Source organism: Belonocnema kinseyi, chromosome 7 (assembly GCF_010883055.1).
Source record: "Belonocnema kinseyi isolate 2016_QV_RU_SX_M_011 chromosome 7, B_treatae_v1, whole genome shotgun sequence".
In the NCBI taxonomy this organism is placed as follows: domain Eukaryota; kingdom Metazoa; phylum Arthropoda; class Insecta; order Hymenoptera; family Cynipidae; genus Belonocnema; species Belonocnema kinseyi.
The window spans coordinates 77087862-77093536 of NC_046663.1; positions in this window are offsets into that span (position 1 = coordinate 77087862).

Genomic DNA, 5675 nt, shown 5'->3' on the forward strand with positions numbered 1-5675 from the left:
GCTTTGAAATAAAATGAAGAGATTGAGATTTTAATATTTCCAGATTTCGATGCTGGTGATTCTCATGATTTGAATACTTCGCGCGCTTCTCTATATACGTATATTTTGATGTTACGTTATTTCAAGTATTAAATATAATTTATATAAATATTAATACTATTATATATAAATATATACGAATATTATTGATGATAATATTATAATTATGTTATATTATAATAGTCTTATTCATATCTTGATCCGCATTTCAAAGAAATTAGAGAAATTGGCGATTTTGGAATTCATCTCGTTTGAATAAAAACTCAATTATTTGATTGAAAAATTAATTATTTTGTTGAAAATGTAACTATTTTATAAAAAAAGTCCTATTTTCTATCAAAAGTTCAAATACTTTGTTAAAATTTTAATTTTTTTAATTTGAATGTTCATCTATTCCGTTGAAAATACATTTTTGAAACTGACACATAAACTATACCGTTTTTGTTTATAAAATCATGTATTTTCTTAAAAATTCGTATTTTTTTGTAGAAACTAAATTGTTTTATGGAAAATTTATACTTTTTGATTAAAAATTAAAATTTTCGGATGAATTATCAACTGTAAATATTTTTTTGGTTGCAAAGTCGTTTTGTTGTAAATGCAACTGTACTGTTAAAAATTAAAATCATAATTTTTTGGTGGAAAATTCGATTATTCACTTAAAGTTAAACTACTCAGTAAAAAAATGAATTTTTTCTTATTAAGCATTCATAATTATAGTTGAAAATTCAACTATTTGCCTTTAAATCGGGTTAAAAATTCAGCTTTTTTGTAGATAAAACTCTTTTTGATTTTAAAATTAAATAATTTCGTTGAAAGTTCATTTATTTTGTTGGAAACTGATCTTGATTGGTTCACTAAGAGTTGAAATACTTTGTAAAAAAAATCAGTTTTTTTCAACAAGGTTTTTTAATTATGGTAGCAAAATTTAACTATTTGGTTAAAGATTTAAATCTTTGATTGAAAACTCATATTTTTCGTTTAAAAAATTAAACTTTTTGTAGATAATTCGTCCTTTTGACTCTAAAATTAAATAATTTCATTGAAAATTCATGTATTTTGTTTAAAATTTGTCTATTTTGTAGATCATTAATTTTCTTGGTCGACAATTCAACTGATTGGTTGACAATTTAACATCTATGGTGAAAATTAATTTTTTCTGTTAAAAATGATTTAGCTTCATCTGAAAATGTAACTATTATAGGGTTAATTAAAAATTAACCGCATATATTGGTTAAATTGGAAAATCGTTTGTTTATAGAACATTATTCTTCTTGGTCCAAAATTTACCTTTTCCCTTGAAAATTTAACAATTTTGTTGAAAATTAGTTTTTTTTATTGTTCAATTCAATATTTTATCACAGTCTTTATCTGGAAATTGAACTATTCCATTTTTGGTGGAAACATTATCCTGTACATTGTATTAGTTAAAACACCAATTATTTGATAGAAAATTAATTAATTTGTTTTTGATTATGATTTTTTTCAATTGAAAGGGTTTTAAAATAAAATGTTTTAAGTTTAATTTAAGGTATTAAAAATTGAAAAATAATTGATTTCACAAGATTATTTTGAATCCGTTCAAAATTAAAGGATTAATAGATATTAGTTTATAAAATTATTTTTAATTATGACTTCAAATATTATTTCAGACTAAAAAATTTTATTTTTAACCTATTCAATTTGAAATTTTTTAATTAAAAAAAGCAAATTTCGTTAATTATCAGCAATATTTGACCGTTCATTTAAAACAATCCATTACAAACAACTGTTAAAAACTATACAAATTTGAACAGATTAATTCGAAATAGAAAGCCTTGGATCGATGAATTTGTAATGAGCTAAATTTTAAGTTTGAACGCTGCAATTTTAATTTAAAAAAAGATTCAAAATTAATTTACAATTTGAAATTATTTCAAATAATTTGAAACACGATGTAAATTTTTGCAGATTTAAAAAAAAAGCTTTTTTAGAATTGTAAAATATTTAAAAAGAATACCAAAAATTGTTGTGATTGCTAAGAAAATTGAAAATGATTTTTTATTTTTAAAAATTAATTTAAAGTGAGTATTTCGAAAGGTTTTTGATATTTAAAAAAAAAGAATCAAGACGATTTTAAGGCAATTTTTTTATTTTGCAGTTTTTTTTTTAATTTTAGGAAAAAATCTAATTAACAAAATATATCAATTTTCAACCCAAGAGTTTACTTTTTAACAAAATAAATGAATTTTACATCAAATGATTCGTGTTTTAACTAATACAATGTACAGGATAAAGTTTTAACCAAAAACGGAATAGTTCAATTTCCAGATAAAAACGATTAATTTTTAATCAATCCTAGAATAATTACATTTTCAGATTAAGATAAATAATTTTTAACCGAAAAAATAAATTTTCAACAAAGTTGTTAAATGGTACATTTTCAACCAAAAATATTAAATTTCTACCAAACAATGTCAATTCCCATCAAAATACATTAGCTATAATTACTTTGTTAACATTTATATTTTTTTATTTGAAGGTTCATCTATTTTGTTGAAAATACATTTTTGAAACTGACAATTAAACTATACCTTTCTTTGACGTTCCTTGTAGAAATTAAATTGTTTTATGGAAAGTTTATACTTTTTGGTTAAAAATTAAATTTTTCGGTTAAAATATCAACTGTAAATATTTTTTCATTGCAAAGTTGTTTTTTTCTAAATGCAACTATATTGTTAGAAATTAATATCATAATTTTTGGTTGGAAAATTGGATTATTCACTTAAAGTTTAAGTACTTAGTAATAAAATTAATGTTTTCTTATGAATGATTCATAATTATAGTTGAAAATTCAAGTATTTGCCTTCAAATTAACTTTTTTGTTAAAAATTCAGCTTTTTTGTAGATAATACTCTTTTTGACTTTAAAATTAAATAATTTCGTTGAAATTTCATTTATTTTGTGGGAAATTGACCTTGTTTGGTAGAAATTTAAACTTTTTGGTTGAAAATGTATCATTTAACAACTTTGTGGACAATTTATTTTTTTCCATTAAAGATTATTTATTTTTATCTGAAAATGTAACTATTCTAAGATGGCTTAAAAATCAATCATTTTTATCTGGAAATTGAACTATTCCAGTTTTGGTTGAAACTTTATTCTGTATATTGCATTAGTTAAAACACCATTTACTTGATGGAAAATTAATTTATTTTGTTAAAAAGTAAACTTTTGTGTTGAAAATTGATATATTTTGTTAATTAAATTTTTTTCCTAAAATTAAAAAAAAACTGCAAAATAAAAAAATTGCCTTAAAATTGTCCTGGTTCTTTTTTTTAATTTTCCAAAATATTTTCAAATACAAACTTAAAATTAATTTTTCGAAATAAAAAATAATTTTCAATTTTCTTAGCAATCACAACAATTTTTGTTATTCTTTTTAAATATTTTACAATTCTCAAAAAGCTTTATTTTTTTTTAAATCTGCAAAAATGTACATTGTGTTTCAAATTATTTTTAATAATTTCATGTTTTAAATTAATTTTGAATCTTTTTTGAAATTAAAATTGTAGGGTTCAAACTTAAAATTTAGTTCATTATAAATTTAACAATTCAAGGCTTTCTATTTCTTATTATTCTGTTCAAATTTGTATAGTTTTTAACAGTTGTTTGTAATGGATTGTTTTAAATGAACGGTCAAATGTTAATTTTCAACGAATTTTCAACCAAGAATGGAATAGTTCCATTTCCAAATAAAAACTATGAAAAAAATTGAATTGAACAAGAAAAAAAACTAATTTTCAACAAAATTGTTAAATTTTCAAGGGAAAAGGTGAATTTTTGACCAAGAAGGATAATGTTCTATCAAAAAAACGATTTTCCAACTTAACCAATGTATACGATTAATTTTTAATTAATCCTATAATAGTTACATTTTCAGATTAAGATAAATAATTTTTAACAGAAAAAAATTAATTTTCAACATAGTTGTTAAACTGTCAGTATATCAGATAAATTTTTGACCAAGAAAATTAATGATCTACAAAAAAAAAAATTTTAAACAAAATACATGAATTTTTAATAAAATTATTTACTTTTAAAGTCAAAAGGACGAATTATCTACAAAAAGTTGAATTTTTTAAACGAAAAATATGAGTTTTCAATCAGAGTTAAACATTCAACCAAATAGTTAAATTTTCAACCATAATGAAAAAACCTTGTTGAAAAAAACTGATTTTTTTTTACAAAGTAGTTCAACTCTTAATGAAATAATCGACTTTTAAACCCAAGAAGATGTACAGTAGATATTTCAACCAAACAGTTGCATTTTTGAACAAAAATGATACATTTTCAACCAAAAAGATTAAATTTCTACCAAACAAGGTCAATTTTCAACAAAATGCATGAACTTTCAACGAAATTATTTAACTTGAAATTAATAAGGGTATTACCTACAAAAAAAGCTGAATTTTGTACCCAATTTAAAGGCAAATAGTTGAATTTTCAACTATAATTATGAATGCTTGATAAAAAAAACTCAGTTTATTACTAAGCAGTTTAACTTTAAGGGAATAATCGAATTTTCCACCCAAAAATTATGATTTTAATCTTTAAAAATACAGTTGCATGTACAACAAAACGACTTTGCAAACAAAAAAATATTTACAGTTGATAATTCAACCGAAAAATGTAAGTTTTAATCAAAAAGTATAAATTTTTCGTAATACAATTTAATTTCTACAAAGAAATACGAAATTTTAACAAAATACATGATTTTTTAACCAAAAATGGTTTAGTTTAATTGTCAGTTTTAAAAATGTATTTTCAACGAAATAGATAAATCTTCAAATAAAACATTAAAATTTTAACAAAGTAGTTGAACGTTTAATAGAAAAGAGGACTTTTTTTATAAAATAGTTACATTTTCAACAAAATAATTAATTTTTCAATCAAATAGTTGAGTTTTTATACAAACGAGATGAATTCCAAAATCGCCAATTTCTCTAATTTCTTTGAAATGCGGATCAAGACATAAATAAGACTATTATAATATAACATAATTATAATATTGTCATTAATAATATTCGTATATACTTATATATAATAGTATTAATATTTATATAAATTATATTTAATACTTGAAATAACGTAACCTCAAAATATACGTATATAAAGAGGCGCGCGAAGTATTCAAATCATGAGAATCGCCAGCATCAAAATCTGGAAATATTAAAATCTCAAACACTTCATTTTATTTTAAAGCAGATAGAGATATAAATAGAACGGCCGAAGTGTTCCGACCGGCAATCGTGTACCTTCGAGTTTTCAAATTCAGAAGAGGAGAAATGAGTTGCGCGCGCAACCCAGTCATTTCCATCGTGCCCTACTATATTGACACGTGCATAGACCTGTGATAGTATTGGACCACGTCTCCTTTTAGATCTGAGATCTCTGTTTCGATTGCCCTGCTTTAACTCCAAGGCTATTTTAGGTGTTTGCACAAGAAAATATGAGTGCAGTATGCTGGAAACGGCTCACGCACGAGCTGTTCGTGCCAGTGATCCCAGATCTGAAACGAGATGCGGTCCAATACTATGACAGGGCTATGTCCGTGTGAATATAGTAGGAGACGCTGTAAATGACTGAGTTGCGCG